This window comes from Protopterus annectens, chromosome 5.part0, assembly GCF_019279795.1.
Source record: "Protopterus annectens isolate FY-2018-M chromosome 5.part0, PAN1.0, whole genome shotgun sequence".
Taxonomy (NCBI): domain Eukaryota; kingdom Metazoa; phylum Chordata; order Ceratodontiformes; family Protopteridae; genus Protopterus; species Protopterus annectens.
Window position 1 is genome coordinate 252,657,501 of NC_056735.1, and position 22,294 is coordinate 252,679,794.

Here is a 22,294-nt window from a genome sequence, read left to right on the forward strand (position 1 = left end):
CTCGCCAAGGCTTTTGACACCATTCCCCACTCGGGTATTACAGAAAAACTCACCAGCCTGAACATAAACTCCTACGTTACGAGATGGGTTGCCAACTGACTTACAGACAGAACTCACACAGTAAGAATAGCGGGCTCCAGGTCCAACTCTAAATCAGTCACAAGTGGTGTTCCACAAGGCTCGGTCCTGGGATCCCTAATGTTTGGCATATACTTCTCAGAAGTACAGGCAAACACAGGAGGACTATGGCTAACCAAGTTCACCGATGACTGCAAACTGGGAGCCATAACTGACTCTCCGGCTGACAGGGACATCCTTCAAAAGGGCCTTACTGAGACGGACACCTGGTGTCAAAGTCAAGGCCTCAGGGTAAATGCCAAAAAATGCATAATCTTCCCATTTGGGAAAAACAAAACACCCACGAATTACCACATAGGTGGAAGCCCCCATAATACAGAATGGGTAATAAGAGATCTGGGGACCCAGGTAGATAGTAATCTCTTCTTTGACAATCATATTGCCAAAGTAGTTAGGAAATCCTTCTATGTGGCCCATCTAATTACTAAAGGGTTCGCATCTAGAAATAAAGAGGTTATAGTGCCCCTCTACTCGTCACTCATTAGACCCATTATAGAGTACAATGCCCCATTTGGGATGTACCTCACAAGACACTTCCAACAGCTGGAAAGACCAATAAAAGTACCTCACCAAGAGGATTACTGGCCTCAAACATATGTCCTATGCAGCCCGACTGAAAAAAACTCCGGCTGTACTCAGTGGCATGTCGCTTACTCAGAGGTGATCTCTGCCTGACTTACAAAGCCATGTCCAACTCAGAATTGATGGACATGCTCCACATAAAGAAATCCAAGTCACTGCGAGCCATGCGCTCTAGTGAGCTAAACCTCACCACAACAATAAATAGAACATGCTGTAGGGATAAATTCCTGTCACAGAGACTCCCCATGCTTTGGAACAAAATTCCAAATTACATTAGGCAGAGCCCCTCACTAACAGTCTTCAAGATAAACCTTGACGAGTGGATGGGTAACAGAAAATACACCCCTGGGATCGCTTCATTGGCTCTGCTTGACAGAGGCTCAGTTAATTAATCAATGGGGCGGCGAAAGCCGACACACTCTAGTAAGCTTTATAAATGCCCTCGAGCAGATAGCCTAGTACCTACCTATGAACCTATGAACCTATAATCCCCATCCATATTCAAATGCAACTTGGAACTAAGGATGGGTAGTAGAAAATGTACTCCAGGATTACCCCTCGTGCCACTAATGGATAGAGGCAGTTTCTAAATGCTGCATCCCTTACATGGGCCCCCTCAAATTATCTACAGTGTGATCATATTTATTCTCACTAGGGCTAATATACAATTATCAGCCATGGGACAGGTAAGACCAATCAGGAAATGCTAATTCAAGCACCAAAATGGAAATTGACTAAGCTTAAAATGCCCTCCAAGTGAACCTACATTGTAGTAACAAATAGTTTTAAAAAATTGCCCTTTCTAGATCACTAAGTGCCCTTGTCACCCTCCTCCCCCCAGTCTTCAACACCTTTCAGTGCTTCTGTCAGAAATACTCAGTTTAGGGATCTAAACCTCTTCTGCAACATCAGCAGAATGATTTGTAGGGATAGGTATATCCCACAGAGGATAACACTGTCCCTCCATCAACAGAATGGTTTGGAGGGCAGGTTTTTCTCACAGATGATACCACTGTTGTGGGACAGACTCCCCTTCCACATAAAACAAAGTTCATCCCTGCCCATATTCAATAGAACTTAGATCTATGGATGGGAAACAGAATATTAACCCCAGAACTACCTCCTGTACTACTAGTGGATGGAGGCAGCTCCTAAATACTTTATGCCATACATGGGTCCCCCTCAAATTATCTGTGGTTTGATCCTAGTTATTCTCATTATGGGTAATACATAATAATCAACCATGGGGTGGGTAAGATCAATCTATAACCAAATGAGAAACAGAAATTGGCTAGGCTTAAAATGGCCCATAAGGGCCAAATACCTATGAACCTGTAAGACCATCTAAAATCCAGATATCTCAAGAATTAATGCCATTTTAAGTAGTATTCATTTTTTTCTAAAAAAATTGCTAATTGGATGCTTGTAGTCCTCTTCTTTATTTGTTCCAGCTTTTTCATAACTGTGGTTTAAAAGAGATGCCTTAAGCTAATGAAGTCCTGTTATTTTTTTCAACAAAATCACATACTGTTGATATTAAATAAAAAGGTTGTTCTCATATTTGCGTTGGCGTGTATGTGGTTTGTTGTTTTTTCATATTGCCATGACATCTCCTTTAACTGTACATGCTTTGGCTTAGTACAAGACCCCTTCCCTTGCACTCCAATCATTCATATTTTGGGTCTATCAGCAAACACTTAAAAAAGCAAATGCTGATTTATCAACCCCATGTAAGTGAAAGCTTACAATCCTGAACACTCAGAACAGCAATTTTTTTTCCCAGGGAAAAAAAAAAATCGCTGTTCCACAAAAAAATAAAAATTAAAACAAAAACTTCAAAACGTTACATGAAGTGGAGGGGCTTTGCCCCCCACACCCCCCTACTTAAATATACTAACTCTGAGATCGCACTACAGTGAGGAAAACAGCAAAGTAATGGAGGTGGCCAAGCGATTTCACTATTTTGCTGTTTTGTGCTTTCAAGTTCGATCAAGATGCATTCGAAGAATTGCATCTTCGATTATATAATAGGAACCCCTTATTTTGCATTTGGCTGCACTACTCACTTCCTGGGCGAACTTCCAACAGCTTTTCTTATGACTAGATATCATACCTCTGTGCAAAACAGCATAAATAAAGCCTTCTAAACCACGGACATCAGACTGTGAAAAGAACGTTCCTATCCTATTCAGCCCCAGCAACTGCCTTTTCTGACTCAATGCCTAATTGATAGGAGCTACATACTGTAATTGATTCTCATCTGAGAATTAAACTATGTTGCTCTAGTTATCCTTTATGTCACATCTTTATGATTCTTTTGATAACCTTTTATTGATGCCTCATAATCTTAAAACACTTTATAATACATTAAATTCTTGTTTTAGTAATGTAGTTTGAGGCTGTTCCAGATTAATTTTGTATAACTATTTTAACATCTAATTTTGATTAATTATGATTATTCTGTATTCTAACTGTACTTCATAATACATCTTCATTTTGTGTTACCCAGGAGTGAAATAGTTATTTTGCAATAAGTTCATTTACCTGGCTATGAATAAATGTAGTATGAAAATATTTAATTGAATAATTAATGTCTACATTTTTCATCACATTCAGTACTAAAGTCAAAATATGTGTGCTAATGTCGTGCCTTTCATTTAAAAGATATCAGAGTAATTTATGTGCACATTTTGTACAAGGAAAGCATTAACACAATATCACAATTTCAGAAGCTGCTGTATCTTCATCAGTGGCTGTTTGTTATTTTCCTTATGATATGTTTTTCTAAGCCTTACTGTCACCTCTCTTGGGGTTGTAGTGAATGTACAGAATTTGCTGTTGTATGATGGATTATTACAGCTTAGTGTACTGCTCTTATGAATGTGTTTATTAAATATACTTTCTTATATTTTAATACTGCATTTAAAAGTTGTTTAATCTGTGCTGCAGCTGTAATTTCATGAAGCTTTTTTCACCAGCCTTGATTGAAAAATGAAGTACAACTCAATCAGACAACCCATTTAACACGGCACAGAATATAATGCAAGAAACTTTAATCCCCCTGTTGAGAACTTGTGTAATTTTCACATAGGCTATCATGATAGTTATGTAGCATCAAAAAGGGGTGAAGTGATGGTGCTGTTGTGAGTGAGTGCCCCCCCCCTGGTTGCGTTCTGTCATTCATTTGTAAAAAATATTGACATTTTCCATGGTTTAGTTGGATTTAATTCTGCTTTGTTTAGGGTATATGTTCAGTATTGCAGCCTCCATGATGAAATGTATAAAATGATTTGAAAAGTAAGGTGAGAAGCAGTTGAGTTCACAGAAAACTTTGGAAATTATAGCAGTCACATGGTGTCTGAATAGAAGGCTGCAGTACCCCCAGAGGTAAGTGGTGAAGGCGTGGCTGTGGTGGACATGATTCGCTACCACGGAAAGGGCACTTACTGTGTTTCAAAGAAATGAAAGCGAGACTAGATAACTTCATAGCATTGACTAAACATGAGGAGATGGGTAAAGCCATGAACAAATCTGCAAGTGCCACTAAGAAACTTCAGTCATGGTATGGTGATCTATGTCAGTCTGAACTTGACAGCCTGAAAGGTAAGTTGCTTGATCTTGAAAACAGAGGTCAATGAAAAGATATCTGAATTACTGAAGTTATTCAGAAATATTTAAAACTCATTGGTTGAGTTCATACGTAAGTGGGCTATCAGTAGACAGATACTAGGTTATTACAGTGGACTGGCTGCAGATGAGTATAATAAGACTAGAGAGAGGGCCACCAGAGTCTGTATGCCTGGGTGAAATGTTGCATGTGCAAGCCCAGTGCCTGTTTTGGTCAAGCTCGAATCAGATAAGATGAAGGATCAAATAATGACATTACAGTGGGACCAAAACAAGATGCATCAAGTTGGACATTACTGAGTGTTTTTTGTTTTTTTTTTGAAAATTACTATTTTGTACAAATCAATAAAAGAAAGGCAATGTTTATGTCATCATTGCAGGAATGTCAATTGAAACAGCTGAAATTTTGGGTCTCGCATCCAGCAATCTCAGTGTGTGTATTTTCTGAGAGGATTTAGGCCATTATTGGATTCTGAAGAAATGTTTAAACTAACATGGGAATGCAAAATCAGTCTGGTGTAAGGAGAAATTTATGCCACATGACTTGGAAAAAAGCGATGGAGTTAACATTATTGAACATAGCTTTTGACTGTACCTGATTTAGAAGAATGTCCCTAATTTATTCTCATATTTTTTCCCTGTTTCTCATAAAATGTTTGATTTTCTAGTAAATCATTAAGGATTATAATCATTCAATAGTGCCAAACATTACAATTTCATACTTTTTACTCTGCAAAAAATGCATGTTATGCAATATCTTCTACTTTATTAACTGTCTAAATGAGTTACAGTAATATAAAAAAAAATCTCCCTAATTTTATGCTTTTGCCTTTCATTATTTTTGGAATTGTCTCATTTTGTGGGGTGAGAGGGGGGTAAAGTTAGCACTGAACCTATCTGCCAGGATGTTGGCAATATCAGTTGGTTCTGTATATTTAGTGCCATTGTGCTGTAACTCAGAGCAGATCTGAGTGTTGCCATTGAGATTCTTGACATAGCTATAGAATGCTTTGTGGTTGTCTTTAGAGTCTGTGGCAATTTTGTTTTCATAACTAGTTTTGGAGGATTTTATGAGGGATCTCATCTTCTTACTGAGGTTGACCAGGGTGTTCCTCCAGTCATGGTATTTTACTCTTTGTTGCAACAGTTTCTTTCTTCTGTTGTAGAGTTTGTTTATAGCAGAGGACCACCAGATTGGCTTCCTTTTTTTGGAAGATAGCATCTTGGTTCTGTTAGGGATAGCATGATCCATGCACTCGTGTAAGTGCTTAAAAAGTGCATTTGTGTGGGATTCAGCAATCGTACTTCTATTGTCCGTCTGCATGGGTGTCATGAAGTTTGCCACTTCTGTCTTAAGAAGTGTGAAGTTGGCTTTGGAGAACTTTTTTATAGTGGTTTCTCTAATTGGGGGTTGGGGTGGGATGTGGATGTCTAGGGTGATTAGCTTGTGGTCAGATCTGCCCAACGAGGAATTGACCTCTGGTGTGCAACACCGGTTGCACATGTTGGTAATGGCCAGGTCTAAGATATTGCTGCCCCTGGTGGGGGTGTGAATAAGTTGATCCAAGGCGTTGGAATTTATGAATTCCAGAAAAGGTTGAGCAAAAGAGTTGGTACATGAGTAGTTTTCCCACTGGTAGAATGCAAAGTTCCTGTAATCACAGCTGCACAGGTAAAAAACACACTTTCCAAAGCCAAGAACACAGAATCCATGGGGCCTGACAATATTCCAGGCTGCGTTCTACATGAACTACAGAATGAACTGGCACCCTACCTAAGTACCATGTTCAATCATAGCCTCACCTCAGGCTTTGTGCCCATTGAATGGTACACCGGGACGGTTATCCCACTCCACAAAGGGGGAGCCATGACGGGCCCCAGGAACTACCACCCCATTAGCCTGACAAGCCTGGTCTGCAAGGCCATGGAATGTATCATCATGGAACTCATAAACAAAGACATAGGTAATCTCCAAAATCTGGACCCTACCCAGTTCAGGTTTGTAAAAGGCAGATCATGTCTCCTAAACCTGATTGATTTCTTTGAAGCAGTCACCAAAGCCATAGATGAGGATAAGGTGGTTCACACAGCTTATCTAGATCGCGCCAAGGCTTTCAACACCATCCCCCACTCTGAAATTATAGATAAGCTCACTAAACTAGGTATAAATCCCTATGTCACAAGATGGGTTGCCAACTGGCTCGTGGACAGAACCCGCACTGTGAAAGTAGCAGACTCCAAATCCGACTTCAGACCAGTGACAAGTGGAGTACTACAGGGATCAGTCCTGGGTCCTCTCCTGTTTGGTATCTACTTCTCTGAAGTACAGGCTAACACAGAAGGTCTTTGGCTAACAAAGTTTGCAGACGACTGCAAACTAGGAGCCATAATCGAAACTCCTAACAATGTGGACATACTACAAAAGGGCCTCACTGAGACAGATGCCTGCTGTCAAAGCCATGGCCTGAAGCTCAATGCCAAAAAGTGTATTGTCATCCCCTTTGGTGAAAACTCTGTACCCATGAACTACCACATAAGTGATAGTCTACTTAATGCCAAAAGTGTGATAAGAGACCTTGGGACACAGGTGGACAGTAGTCTCTCCTTTGATAATCACATCGCCACAGTGGTCAGGAAATCCTTCTACATGGCTTACCTCATCACAAAAGGTTCTCATCCTGAAAAAAAGAGGTCATTGTTCCCCTCTACTCATCACTCATTAGACCCATTATAGAGTACAACACCTGTTTTGGTATGTACCTCACAAGACATCTACAACATCTGGAAAAGCCACAGAAATACATCACAAAGAGGATTACTGGCCTCAAACAGATGCCCTACGCAGACCGTATCAAAAAACTCCAGCTTTACTCTGTCGCTTATCGCAAACTCAGAGGCTATCTCTGCCTAACATACAAAGCTATGTTAAACCCAGAGCTGTTGGACATGCTCCACTTAAAGAAATCCCAATCCCTCCAAGCTACACGCTCTGGGGACCCAAACCTTGTCACCACAATAAACAGAACATGCTGGAGGGATAAATTCCTTTCCCAGAGACTTCCCATACTCTGGAACAGACTACCTATGTATGTCAAACAGAGCTCTTCATTAGCACTCTTCAAGAAAAATCTTGATGATTGGACGGGAAATAGGAAATTCACCCCAGGGATCACTTCTGTGGCTCTGCTCGACAGGGGCAGAGGAAAATAATTTTCTTGTGTAGCGAAAGCCAGGGTACCTTTTTGGCTAGGCTTATATAGGCCCTAGGGCTAATAGCCTAGTACCTACCTATGAACCTATGAACCCATGAAAAGAAGTTGAGAGTTATGCATCAACATCAGGTCATTTGGAATCCACATCTATGAGCCAGATAAATGCTCTGGAATGGTCAGTTTTTAGATCAAGACTGGCCTCAAAACAGAAATTTGCTCAAGTTGTTGAAAAATCACTGGGACGTATTTTTTTCTTTTTGTTTTGAAGCCCGTTCAGTATGATTAAAAAGTATGCGGGGATCTATATGATGTTTGCAAGTAATCTAACTATATACTTTGAGGAAAAAGGGTCAGAGGTGAAGATAATACGAGAGATTAATCATACAATATATTATGTACAAGAAATCCTTAATTTATGAAAAGGAGGGAGTTTATGCCCATATTGGTTAATGGATGTCTTACTGAAATAGTAATTAAATATTAGTAAAAATATGAACATGATGTGATAATGGGGAGCTTCCCTTAACTCCCACAATTCCTCAGAACTTCACTTGATTTGGCTACTTTGCCTGAAAGTTACACTGAATCTGCTGCATCTAAAGCCATCCACTGTTAAAAGAATGAAAATAAGTATAATTTTGTACTTCTGATGAATATTTTTACTGTATTTTGTAAAAATCTTGTATTAATAGTACATTTCTCACATTTTAGTAGAGTTTCAAAGCTGAACTGTTTCCTCTGCTGCTGTAGTACTTAATAACATTGTGTCGGCTAGTTTTACAGGACAGTAGTATCTAGACTGAATGGCTTCCCTGCACTTGAGCTCTAAAACCAGCATTTTTACAAAAGACTACACTCTTGTTAGAGAAGTGTTCTGTAGCAAAGCTTTCTAAGTTGGGGACTGCTGGCTGAAAGCTTGCAGTGTCTTTTCCTAATGCATCTGTAGCCCTTATTGTTGTAAAACCTGTTTTTCTGATTCTATATAAGCCCAGTGTTTGCATGAGTCTGCGTTCAATTCCACAGAGCTGCTCTTGGCTTTGCTATTTTGCTTGAGAGTTACAGAAAATCTGCTGCATTTAAAGCCATCCCCTGCTAAACAAATGAAAATAAATAAATATGATTTTGCACTTCTGCTGATTCGTTTTACTGTATTTCATAAGAATCCTGAATTAATTGTTACATTTCTCACAATTTAGTAGAGTTTCAGAGCTGAACTGTTTCCACTGCTGCTGCTGTAGTACTTAATTACATTGTGTCTGCTACTTTTACAGGGCCGTTGTACATAGACTGTGTGGCTTCCCTGCACTTGAGCTCTAAAACCAGCATTTTTACATTAAGAGGGTTTTCTGACTGCACTCTTGTGGCAGAACTGTGCTATAGCAAACCTATCTGAGTTGGGGGATACTGGCTGAAGGTGTATTATGTATTTTCCTGATTGGTCAGTAGGCCTTGCTGTTGTAAAACTTGTGTTTCTGTTTCTAAATAAGCCCAGTGTTTATATGGGCTTGTGCTTTAATTCGGCTACTTCTCCTGAGAGTTACACTGAATCTGCTACATCTAAAGCTATCCTCTGCTAAAAGAATGAAAATAAGTATAACTTTGCACTTCTGCTGATTATTTTACTGTATTTCATAAACATCTTGTATTAATTGCTAAATGTCTTGCAGTTTAGTAGAGTTTCAAAAGTGACCTGTTTCTACTGCTGCTGCAGTACTTAATTACATTTCTGTTTACTAGTTTTACGGGACAGTATCTAGATTGTATGGTTTCCCTGCACTTGAGCTATAAAACTCACATTTTTTATATTAAGGTGTTTTTTTGACTTCACTCTTGTGGCAGAAGTGTGCTGTAGCAGACCTATCTGAGGTGGGGGCTGCTGGCTGAAAGCTTATTGTGTGTTTTCCTGATTGGTCTGTAGGCCTTGCGGTTGTAAAACTTGTTTTTCTGCTTCTATATATGCCCAGTGTTTGCAGTAGGCAGCTGTCCATGCAGCAGTGATTAGCAGTGTCCTGTCAGATGCAAATAGGTTCATAGGTGTGTACTAGGCCAATGGGCCTGGAGCCTTTACAAACCTAGCCCATAGGATTACACTGGCATCGTGCCACCTGACCTTTGTTCCCAGTGCCTCTGTCTAGCAGAGCCACTGATGTGATCCCCGGGGTGAATTTTCTATTTCCCAGCCACTTATCAAGATTTCTCTTGAAGAGGGTCAGTGAGGTGCTCTGTTTGACATGTATGGGAAGTCTATTCCATAGCATGGGCAGTCTCTGGGTTATGAACCTGTCCCTCCAGCACATTCTGTTGATTGTGGTAATGAGGTTGAGGTCTCTGGAGCATGTGGTGTGGAGGGATTGGGATTTCTTTAGATGTAGCATTTCTAACAAAGCTGGGTCAGACATGGCTTTGTAAGTCAAGCAGAGATCACCTCTAAGTAGGCAATATGAGACAGAAAATAGTTGGAGTTGTTTGAGTCTGTCCATATAGGACCAAGTGTTTAAGGCCTAAGATCCTCTTTGTGAGGTATATTTGCAGCCTCTCCAGTTGTTGCAGGTGTCTAGTGAGGTACATGCCAAATGGGGCATTGTACTCGATGATTGGCCTAATGAGGGAATAGTAGAAGGAGACAATGACCTCTTTCTTCCTGGATGCAAAACCTTTAGTAATGAGATGTGCCACATAGAAGGACTTTCTGACAACAGTGGCAATCTGGTGGTCAAAAGAGAGGTTGCTGTAAACCTGTGTTCCCAGATCTCTTATAACGCCTTCTTTGTTCAGTGGACTACCATTGATGTGGCAATTCCTGGGAACTGGATTTTTCCCAAAGGGAATGACGACATAGTTTTTGGCATTGAGCTTTAGGCCATGGTTCTGACACCAGTCGTTGGTCTCAGTGAGGCTTTTCTGTAGGATGTTAACATCACTTGGGGAGTTAATAATAGTTCCCAACTTGCAATTATCTCAGAACTTTTTCAGCCAGAGTCTCTTCATGTTGGTCTGGACTTCAGAGAAGTAGCTACCAAACAGGAGAGGACCCAGGACCGAGCCCTATGGGACTCCACTGGTGACTGGTCGGCAGTCTGACTTGGGGTCAGCTACTTTCACACTGTGGGTTCTATCTGTGAGCCAGTTTGCAACCCACCTAGTGATATAGGAGTTAAAGCCTAGCTTAGTGAGTTTTTCTGTGATTCCTGAGTGGGGAATGGTATCAAAGGCCTTGGCCAGATCAAGGTAGGCTGTACGAACCACCTTGCCTTCATCCACAGCTCTGGTGACTGATTCAAAGAATTCAACCAAGTTGAGCAGGCATGATCTACCCTTCACAAAACTAAACTGTGTGGGATCCAGAGTTTGGAGATTCCCTATATCCTTGTTTATTAGGTTCATGATGATGCATTCCATAGCTTTGCATATCAGACTCGTCAGGCTAATGGGGCAATAGTTCCCGGGGTCTGTAGTCGCTCCTCCTTTGTGGAGAGGGATGACTGTAGCAGTGCACCATTCTGTAGGGACAAAGCCTGAGGTGAGGCTGTGATTGAACAGGGCACACAGGTGAGATGCCAGTTCACTCTGTAGTTCATGTAGAACTCACCCAGAGATATTGCTATCAAGTTAAAATGTCCCTTAGAATAACTATCTCTGCAACCTTCCCCAGTCCACTCATCAAGATTTTTCTTGAAAAGGGCTAGTGAGATGCTCTGCTTGACATGTTTGGGAAGTCTATTCCAAAGCATGGGCAGTCTCTGGGTTATGAACCTATCCCTCCAGCACATTATGTTGATTGTGGTAATGAAACACAAAATTGGAAGTGACAGCACAAACCACAAACGGTAGCTTCTTCAGCCCAAATACTACAGCTTGCTCCTGCCGATATATCCGGACTGCCCAAAAGTTTAGTTCAGCCCAAATAAACACTGTTGTCTTCTGGCACACGCCTCCGAGTTGAAAGGAGCAAGCTGTAGTATTTGGGCTGAAGAAGCTACCGTTTGTGGTTTGTGCTGTCACTTCCAATTTTGTGTTTTAAGAGTCGGGTTTGGTTCTACAGTTCATAGATTGTGGTAATGAGGTTGAGGTCCCTGGAGCATGTGGTGTGGAGGGATTGGGATTTCTTTAGGTGTAACATTTCTAACGGATGGGTCAGACATGGCTTTGTAAGTCAAGCAGAGACTGCCTTTTAATAGACAATATGAGACAGAGAAAAGCTGGAGTGTTTTGAGTCTGTCCATGTACAACATGTGTTTAAGGCCTAGGATCCTCTTTGTGAGGTACTTTTGTGGCCTTTCCAGCTGTTGCAGGTGTTTAGTGAGGTACATGCCAAATGGGGCATTATACTCGATTGGTCTAATGAGGGAAGGGTAGAGAGAGATGATGACCTCTTTCTTCCTGGATGCAAAACCCTTGGTAATGAAATGAGCCACATGGAAGGACTTTCTGACCACAGTGGCAATGTGGTGGTTGAAGGAGAGGTTGCTGTCAAGCTGTGTCTTCAGATCTCTTATAACACCTTCAGTGTTCAGTGGGCTACCATCAGTGTGGTAATTAGTGGGAACTGAGTTTTTCCCAAAGGGAATGACAACGTATTTTTTGGCATTAAGCTTAAGGCCATGTTTTGTTTTACACCAGTCGTTGGTCTCAGTGAGGCCTTTCTGTAGGCTGTTTACATCTCTTGGGAGTTAATAATGGCTCCCAGCTTGCAATCATTGGTGAACTTGGTCAGCCAGAGTCCCTCTGTGTTGGCCTGGACTTCTGAGAAGTAGATGCCAAACTGGAGAGGATCCAGGACAGAGCCCTGTGGGACTCCACTCATGACTGGTCGGCAGTCTGACTTGGAGTCTGCTACTTTCCCACTGTGGGTTCTATCTGTGAGCCAGTTTGCAACCAATCTAATGATATAGGAGTTGATGCCTAGTTTGGCAAATCTATCAATAATTCCTGAGTGGGGAATGGTAGCAAAGGCCTTGGCCAGATCGAGGTAGGCTGTATGAACTACCTTGCCCTCATTCACACCTCTGGTGACTGACTCAATAAATTGGGAAACATATACAATCACTAACATGGGGCTCAGAGATCCCTAGACTTTTGTCAATGCAAATGCTCTGGAACAGCTGGTGTGCACTCCCACTAGGGACTCAAATATCCTTGACATAGTACTCACAAAGATATGGACAACTGTACCCCCACAAGCGTAATGTCCTCATTGGTTAGATCAGATAATAAATCAGTCAATTTTGAAATAAATGTAATGGTAGAACCCCCAACAAAACTTAAAACCCAAAATAATTTTTCCAAGGCAAATTACCTTCTATTAAGTGATAACATATGTAATTTTAAAGCTCCCCTAAACCTGAAAATAGGGAGACCTAAGCAGAAGTATACACAAATGCCCTGTACAACTTAAACAACTACTTAGAAATGGCAGTATCTAACCAAACTAAACCCAGGTCTAGCTGGAAAAACAAGCCACACTGGTGGACCCCTGGCATAAATACACTATTACAACAGAAGGAAGAAATTCCTGTCAAGAAGTAAGTGGGAGGGTGCACAACAGAGGAAAAATCCCTCATTAGTCTCAACAGGCAAATCAGGGAACTAGTCAAGTCTTCAAAAGATACATACGAGACTAAAATAGCCTCCCAAGCAAAGAATAACCACAAAGCATTTTTTAGTTATGTCTAAAAATCTTAAGGGAAACACTCAACAGTGTTCTGAGCTGGCTGCAGATGGCACTACCTATACTCAGCCAGAAGACATAGCAGATCTGCTGGCCTATAAATTCAGTTCAGATTTCACTCTTTCATAACTATGATCACGCCCCATAAAATACCTCCTACCATTCCTTTGCCTGTTATCACAAAAGAGCAAGTTGTCACTGCATTCTGTAAAGCTAGAAGCATAGCATCAATGAGCCCTGACATAATACCAGGTTGCCTATTAAATAGCTTGAGACATGACCTAGAAGACACACTCAGATTTCTATTTAACCACAGTCTCCAGCATAGCTCTCAACCTCCCATATGCAAAATGAGGAACACTAGCCCTCATAATGTGGAACAAATGGGCAAAATGTGGAACACGTACTAATGGCTTACTAACAACTTCAGCTAGGAAGGTCATAGGGTGGTTAAAATATGCTGGTTTTACTTATAAAGAAGATCTTTTAACGAATTAACATGACTTATTTCTATTTACCGTGGATTTCACTTAAAAAATTCCCAACACTGAATGTGTGACGGACCCTTTCAATGTGGAACTTCTTGGAACTTTGAGGAACATTAACTTTTTAAGACCCCAAATGAGGTACATTCCTCGTAATAAGGTACACTTGAGAGGCATGGACTCTCCAGACAGGCTTTGTTCCAGTAAAGTGGAGGACAGCAACAGTCATCCCTCTGCACACGGGGGGACCATCAACTGACCCAGGACACTACTGACCCATAAGTCTGACTAGCCTCATATGCAAGGCTATGGAAAGAATAATCATAGAGCTGATTAACAACAAGATAGGAAATCTCCAGGCTCTAGACCCAACCCAACTAAGCTCCATCTGGGGCATATCCTATTTGCTCAGTCTGGTGGACTTCTTTGAGGAGGTGACCAAGGCCATGGATGAGGGTAAGACAGTACATAACACCCACCTTGACCTGGCCAATGCATTTGGCACAATACCCCACTTGGTTATTATAGATAAACTCAGAAAATTGGGCATAAACCTCTATGTCAGCAAATAGATAACCAAATGGCTCACAGCTAGGACACATGATAGAGCGTGGAATCCACATCAAGCAAGAGACCAGTCAACAGTGAAGTATCACAGGTCTCAGTGCTGCCCACCCCCCAATTTGGAATATACTTCTTAGATGTCAAGGCAAATGGAGATGGCTTTGGCTGACCAAGTTTTCTAATGATTGCAAGGGAGTAATCACTGACTCCCCAAGCAATGTTCACATCCTATAGAACGGTCTGATGCAGACTAATGATTGGTGTCAGAGCCATGGCTTCAAACTAAATGCAAAGAAGTGCATAATAATACCCTTTGGGAAATCAAATACCCCTGAAAATTACAACATTGATAGCACCCCTCCAAGAGTTGATCCAGTGGTGAGATATCTGGGAACTCAGATAGTAATCTGAACTTTGACCACTATGTGTCCACTGTAGTGAAGAAATCTTTCATGTGGTTCAGCTTATAAGTAAGGCTATGGCATCCAGATCTAAGAATGGCATAGTGCCACTGTACTCAGCCCTTATCAGATCAATAATCGAGTACAATTCACCCTTTGCCATGTACCTTGCCAGGCACCTGCAACAGTTGGATCATCCTCAGAAGTTTCTCACCAAAAAAATACAGAATATAACCAACATGGCATATGTCGACCAATTAAAATCCCTACCACTGTATTCAGTTTCCTACCGATTACTGAGTGGTGATCTGTGCCTGACCTACAAGGCAGTCTCTGACCCAGCTCTGATGGAAATGTTGCATATTCGCAAAACTAACTGCACAAGGGTTACCCACTCCAAAGATCTAAACCTGATCTCTGACATGAATAGATCAAGCTGGAGAGACAGATATGTGTCCCAGAGATTGCCCCTCCTCTGAAACAGTCTTCCTATTCAAGTTAATCAGAACCTTTCCCTGACCATGTTCAAGTGCAATGTGGACCAATGGGTGGGAAATCTCAAATTCACTCCTGGGGTAGCACCCATGTCCCTTATGGGCAGAGGCATTCTGTAAAATCAGTCAAAACACTGCTTGTTGTCCTTTGTTATCTTTCCCCTAGGGATAGAAAATTAGGTAAAATCTGGGGAAAACTGGCTAGGCTTGGAAGGGCTCTTTAGTCATTAAACTAGTAACCTCCTATGACCTATGAACTTTTAATGGATAAACTTAGAGAATTAGCGTAACAGTGTAACTTTAGCTAATGGATGGGTACACTGTCTAATGAGAATATAAGAATTAAATGAAATATATGTGTAAAGGCCAAGTTTTTAGACTCTGTATGCATACATTTTAATAATACAATATGATGAAAATTATATGCAAGTAAATCAGTATTAGAAAGGTGCTTCTATTGTGAATAATAAAACATGTTCAGTAAGTGATATATAAAATATTATAGGTCAAATGTGTGGGAGAAACTGAAGGAATAGAGACTGGAATATGTTGAAAAGCTGCTATAATTTGCTTTCTCTGGAAAGCAGGGTGAACATATCAGTGTCATGAAACCGAGTAGAGTACTTTACACTTTGTTTTATAATGTTTCTACAGAGTTTTCATATGTCTTTTTTAGCAATCTTGTAGGCATCTAAAGGTAAACATATAGAAAGAGTCTGAGAAGCATTTCTGTGTTAGATAACACATAAGCTTTATTACTTCTAAACTGAACAACTTGATCAATCCAACTAAGCTGCAAAGGATAATGGGATACTAACATACCTTAAGGCCCTGGAGACATAGCATTACAGGAAAGAATTTGAAAGGACAGAAGTGTTGTGCTGCACTATTTAGAGATTATTGAGTCAAAGGGATTGCCCCATTATTACAGAGTACAGAAGACAGGATGATGCTATGGTTGAAAACAACCTGTCTGTTACTGGTAGAGGAAACCTTGATTGATGAGCAGAGTTGTTATGCAGGGGATGAAGAGATTTCTTGGGGAAAGGAAATGAAGTTTGGTAACAGACGAAGTTGTCACTTTAGTGTGGGATGGGTGGGGGGAGAAGTTGGGATGTAGGGAGGTAGGGAAGATGGATTAAGTGTGTGGGTGGGGAGCAGATAGAAAAGGGTTAAGTACGTGAGAAGCTGAGGGAGGAAGTGAGGTAGATTTAATGGGTGGGTTTTAAGGATTTTTGAGGTGGAATTTAGGGTTGGGAGGCACACTTGGTGTAATCTTGTTGCAGGATTACGTCCCAGACGACCTGAGGTGGGAGCAAGGCAGGCCTTGCGTGGTTGCAAGACAGCAGGTGAGTACAGTTTCTTTGGGTGGGGGGGTTAGACATGCTGATGGTATAAAGGTATATATATTGTTTTTGTTTGTTTGTTTGTTTTTTTCTCTCCCCTCTCAGTGGGGAGAGCTTGGGGCTGTTAGGTAAGGGGGGGTGAGGGGCAGGGTAGGGGCGTTGGAATGTGTTAAAAAAAAAGAAGAAATGAGAACAGAGTGAAAGGGATTGAAGTATTATTATAAAATTATTAGTAGAGTTGATAAGAAATGTGATAATATATTTAATAAAAAAGTGAAAAAGCTTGATAGAGATTTTAGACAGTATAAGCAAGGTGTACCCCATTGATAAACTGGTTTTTAGTTATGAAGGTGAGGATGGTCATTTACCTTGTACACCACATGAAGAGGGTAACATTGATAATGTAAATTTTGAATTGATGTGTGAAGATGAAAATTTTATTGAGGAAGATAGGGGTAATTTAGTGGACTACCAGGATTTTCCACTACCAAGACGTTCAGAAAGAATAGCCAGCCGGAAACAAGAGACATATCAAATTTACAGCAAAGCATTGCAACAACACAAAGGTTTTCCTAGGTGGTAGATGCACCAGTCTCAATGAAGCAAATTAATAATATTCGATATACATTGAATGGGTTCCATATATATAATTACACTGATACAATTATTACTGAAGAATTTTTCTCCCTATTTTCAAAGGGATTTAAATTTGTCCCTACCAAGATACCAGATATAGCAGAAACAATGGTGGATATACAATTGTATCTGAGAAAACTGAATTTAAAAATAATGTTTTCAGATAAGGATGGTAATAATTCCACAAATAATTCCAATAAAATTTTTAGGAAAAGTAGTATCTTTAATCCCCCCTTCCATCCACTAATAACTGCCTTTGAAAAAACTGTTAAGAAAGATATTTATAAGATGTGGGGAGAGAAAAGAAGAATATTCTCCAATTTAAGTAAAAAAGAAAAAAGTTTGTTAAAAGATCTAAGAGAGGACAGGAGTATACGTATTATGACACCTGATAAGGATGGAGGAATTATATTATATAATTCTGAGGATTATACCAATACTATGCAGGATATCCTGTTCAATGTTGAAAATTATTCTCCATGCTCTAAGAATGAAATACATATTTCTTATCAAAGGGTGGATAGTTTTCTGTATGAATATCTTATGGACCAAAGGATTTCCAAGACAGATTATGATTTTCTTCTGAATATACATCCTAAAATTCCTGCCTTTTTTGGTATACCTAAGGTGCATAAGAATCTTGAAAAGCTACCTTTTAGGCTGATTGTAGCAGCTGCAGGCTCTAAAACACACAACCTGGCTGTATATGTAGATAAGAAATTAAAGCATATTGCAGAACAGTTTCCACACCTAGTAAAGGACTCCTGGGATTTTCTTGGTCAATTAAAAAGTGAATTGTGGTGTCCCAATTGTATTTTCCTTACTATAGATGTTCAGGATCTATTTTCCTGTATTCCTAAACAGGAAGGTTTAAGCTTCTTTGAAGAAGTACTCATTACTTGTTCCTCCTTGACTGCTGATGAAATTAGTTTAATATGTGAACTAATGAGTCTTATCTTGGAAAACAACTATGTATATTTTGAGGGGGAATGTTTCCAACAATTAAAGGGAGTTGTGATGGGAGCTGCCTGTGCCCCTTTGTATGCAAACTTGGTTTTGTTGGGTTGGGAAAGAGAATATGTTTTTCAAAGTGAGTTTTTTTCCAATGTATTATTTTATAGTAGGTTTTTGGATGATATATTTTATTTTATGGAAAGGAACTTCTGAAACCATACCATTATTCATCCAATATTTAAATGAGACTATAATTTATTTTAAATTCACTTTTGATTTTCATGAACAAGAAATGAGTTACTTAGATACCAAGATATTAAAGGGCCAAGATAAATTTATTTCTAGAATTTATTGTAAAAAAACCTTTTGCAATAGTTACTTACATTTTGATAGTCACCATCCCACATTTCAAAAGAAAAGTATTATCAAAGGTCAGGCCATCAAGGTTGCAAGGATGACATCCTTAAAAAGTGATGTAATCAAGGAATTTGCATTTTTGAAGGACATGTTCCTTAAGAGGGGGTACCCTGGTGAGTTTATTGACCATATTCTTACAGGAGTCTTGGATGAATGGGGCAAAAAATGTACACCATTGTTAGAAAAGGGACTTAACCAGATTAACAATACGATGGCAAGTATTGATAATGAAAATAAAATTGACTTTCAGCAAGCATGTGTTGTTCAATGCAGTCCATTGTATCCTCAAGTAAAGGGAATACTGTGTAGAAATTGGAATATTTTTAAAACTGATAGTGAAGTGTTCCAGGTGATGGGTGACAAACCTATTTTTCTACTAAAATAGGTCCTAACCTAAAGTCAGTCCTGGAGAGATGTACCAATAATCAAGGTGCACAGATGAAACTGGGTGGGAGTAGACCTTGTGGCAGATGTTCCTACTGTTCATATATTTTGCAGGATATCTCCATCAATATTGACAATCAAAACGAAAGTACTGTATTTTTGAGAAGGGGCAATTGTCTTTCCAGTAAGCTGGTGTACATTGCTAGGTGTAACACTTGTACTTCATTTTATGTTGGAAAGACGGAGAGGTTATTTAAAACTAGGATATATGAACATTTATACAACATAAAAAACAAAAAGGAAACCAATGCTTTATACAAACATAGTAAGTTGTGTGCTGACTTTTGTGGTTTTAAGTTTGCTATTCTTGATCTTGTTTATGTTGAAGCCAGGGGGGAGATTGCCAAATTCTCTTAAACAAAAAAGAATTATTGTGGCAGCTAAGGTTAGCTGCTGATTTCCCCCCAGGTTTAAATGAGCACTTGACCATTCTGCCAATTCTGAAAGAAAAGGCAGGGTAAGTTTGATAGTTTCTATTTTATATATATACATCTGTATATTTGTTTTTCAACATTTAATAAGGTTTTGTTGGGTGTTTGTACATATTATTACAATTTTATAAATTCAGATTGAACTTTTTACATTTTTGAATTTATTGTAGTAAAATAGAACAAGTTTTAGTGGTGTTTTTTAACATCATGTATTTAATATTTATGAGTTGAATTAGATATTCATGAATTAGGCAATTTACAGCCTTATTATTGGTGGAAAAAGAACCAATTATTGTAAAGCATCTACTATTTAAATTCACTTTGTTTGATATTCTCTTGTTCTGAAGAAGTCAATTGAGTTGACAAAAGTGCTAAACTTTTATTCCAATAAACTGTATCTGAGGACTCACAACATTAGTGCTCTTTTTTGTTTTTTTAAAATCTTGGGAAAACTGGATAGGCTTGGAAGGGCTCTTTAGTCATTAAACTAGTTACCTTCTATGACCTATGAACTTTTAATGGATAAACTTAGAGAATTAGTGTAACAGTGTAACTTTAGCTAATGGATGGTACACTGTCTAATGAGAATATAAGAATTAAATGAAATATATGTGTAAAGGCCAAGTTTTTAAATTCTATATACATGAATTTTAATAATACAATATGATGAAAATTATATGCAAGTAAATCAGTATTAGAAAGGTGCTTCTATTATGAATAATAAAACATGTTCAGTAAGTGATATATAAAATATTATAGGTCAAATGTGTGGGAGAAACTGAAGGAATAGAGACTGGAATATGTTAAAAAGCTGCTATAATTTGCTTTCTCTGGAAAGCAGGGTGAACATATCAGTGTCAAGAAACCGAGTAGAGTACTTTACATTTTGTTTTATAATGTTTCTACAGAGATTTCATATGTCTTTGTTAGCAATCTTGTAGGCATCTAAAGGTAAACATATAGACAGAGTCCGAGAAGCATTTCTGTGTTAGATAACACATAAGCTTTATTACTTCTAAACTGAAAAACTTGATCAAGCCAACTAAGCTGCAAAGGATAATGGGATACTAACATACCTTAAGGCCCTGGAGACATAGCATTACAGGAAACAATTTGAAAGGACAGAAGTGTTGTGCTGCACTAATTAGAGATTATTGAGTCAAAAGGATTGTCCCATTATTACAGAGTACAGAAGATAGGATGATGCTATGGTTGAGAACAACCTGTCTGTTAGTGGTAGAGGAAACCTTGATTGATCAGCAGAGTTGTTATGCAGGGGATGAAGAGATTTCTTGGGGAAAGGAAATGAAGTTTGGTAACAAATGAAGTTGTCACTTTAGTGTGGGATGGGTGGGGGGAGACGTTGGGATGTAGGGAGGTAGGGAAGATGGATTAAGTGTGTGGGTAGGGAGCGGATAGGAAAGGGTTAAGTGCATGAGAAGCTGAGGGAGGAAGTGAGGCAGGTTTAATGGGTGGGTTTTAAGGATTTCTGAGGTGGAATTTAGTGTCGGGAGGCACATTTAGTGTGATCTTGTCGCAGGATTACATCCCAGACAACCTGAGGAGGGAGCAAGGCAGGCCTTGGGTGGTTGCAAGACAGCAGGTGAGTATAGTTTCTTTGGGTGGGGGGGTTAGACATGCTGATGGTATAAAGGCATATATATTGTTTTTGTTTGCTTGTTTTTTTCTCTCCCCTCTCAGTGGGGAGAGCTTGGGGCTGTTAGGTAAGTGGGGGTGAGGGGCAGAGTAGGGGGTGCTGGAATGTGTTAAAAAAAAAGAAATGAGAACAGAGTGAAAGGGGTTGAAGTATTCAAGGCACTTTAGCTAAGTGAGAGGGGAAGGTGAGCAAGGTCATGCAACTGTATATCATATGCGGTGGTGGTATAGCGGTAGAAGCACTTATGGTTGGCGGCGAGTTACTGGGGTTGTTCCTTGTGTTAGGGTTGGTGGCGAGTGGTTGCGGCAGTCGCTTCTCAGGTTAACTTTCATTGGTGATCATGGTGGGGTTGTTTTTCCCATTTGTAGTTCCTTTCTGTAGGTAGGGATAATGTTTATAAGCCGGTGTTTCTTGGTTCGTTGGTGGTGGCTTTTCACGGGCTTTTCTAGGCCATTAATGACTGGCTGCGCATGCGCAGCAAGGGGTCCATGGTTAAGTATTAAAAAAAATAATAGATAATACTTTTAAATTAATTAAATTATAATGGTTTTTGTCATTGGAGGTAGTAGTTGGTGGTTCTGGGGGAATCGGCAACGAGTTGTTGCGTTGGTGGGACAGTTGCTTTTCCTGATAGTGCTAGTAGTGTAGCCGGAATAGTGGAACTGCAGCAGGGTGTGCTCCTTGGCTTTATTAAATGTATATATAAAAAAAAAAAGAAGAAGGAAAGGTAGGGGGTATGGTATAATCCTACTGGGAGCAAATTACAGTGGCAAGTATGTGAGGGAGTTATGCTTACTGAGGGGCTACTCTACTACCTGGGTCAGACCATGTGCTGCCATACCTCTCAACTGTCCATGAGTTTCAGGGACATCCCTGATTTCATTATAGCTCTGTCCATCTTATTCCCCCCCTAGCAGGTGCAGTTGTCTGGTGGGCCTGTTACTAAAAAAAAAAAATAAGGGCTAAGTAAAGGCTGAAGCAAATAGTTTATTTGCGGATCATAGGCTACTGGGGGCATACTACTAATCAGGTGCAATGGTGCTTTATTTAAAGGAACTCCACAATAATATATAAATACATATATATATATATATATATATATATATATATATATATATATATATATATATATATATATATATATATATATATATATATATATATATATATATATATATATATATATATATATATATACATATATATACATATATATATATATATATATATATATATAT